Below are 867 nucleotides of genomic sequence, written 5' to 3'. Positions count from 1 at the left end.
TTTTTTGTCATGGCTAGGGATGTGCAGGAATAGTACGAGCAAATACTGGCATAAAATAGGGCAAAACTTAATCAAAAATCATATAGTACATTAAAGTTTGTCCTCACAATACTTTCGTGGCACCTTGGTAAGGCCCAATAGTGTCTTCAGTACATACAACCTGAAACAGTTTCAATAGGTCACTACAAATATATATATATTTTAAAATTTATTTAGTGAAATTTTCTACTGACTGCCTGATGCCAGAGTAACTTGATAATGGCTAAGGCTACAGGCTTGAGTTTTTCGCTGTTCTCAGCCCGACAGGTGCTTTTTGGCATGCTGCAGTACATACAATGTAAGTTTCATGGACTACTAGTGTTCTCCTTTGTGTCCCATTCATCTTTACTGACAGCGCAAGGTGTCAATTTACAGTAGTGCTGTGCTACATTTGTAACAGGAGATTTCCATTGTAACTAGATTGATTGCAGAGATCCTTCTTGTAGTGTTCTTTATTGTGTAATGGACTGAACATAGCTGAAAATGAAGTGCACATGGCCACTTCACCATCTTCATGTACTATTTCAGTAATTGATAATTAGGACAAGAGTTCACACTAAAACAATAAACCTGGTCCATTCATTCTTCTAATGTGGTATGCACAGGTTCGGAAAAGAAGTATTAGGAATTTTAAGGCGTTAAAGTAGTGGAAAAAAGGGAAGTAACCTACACCTGATGATATTTGGGTATAGGCTGAATTAGGGATTAAATGTCCACTAGTATATCTTCAGGTGTGGGCGACCTTCCTAGTTTCAATTTTTATGATCTAAAATTACTAATTTCCTTGTTGTAGTTAATGTTTAGTGTGTTATCATTGTCTTTGTCATG

Source organism: Dysidea avara, chromosome 7 (assembly GCF_963678975.1).
Source record: "Dysidea avara chromosome 7, odDysAvar1.4, whole genome shotgun sequence".
Lineage (NCBI taxonomy): Eukaryota > Metazoa > Porifera > Demospongiae > Dictyoceratida > Dysideidae > Dysidea > Dysidea avara.
This window is presented reverse-complemented; position numbering follows the sequence as displayed.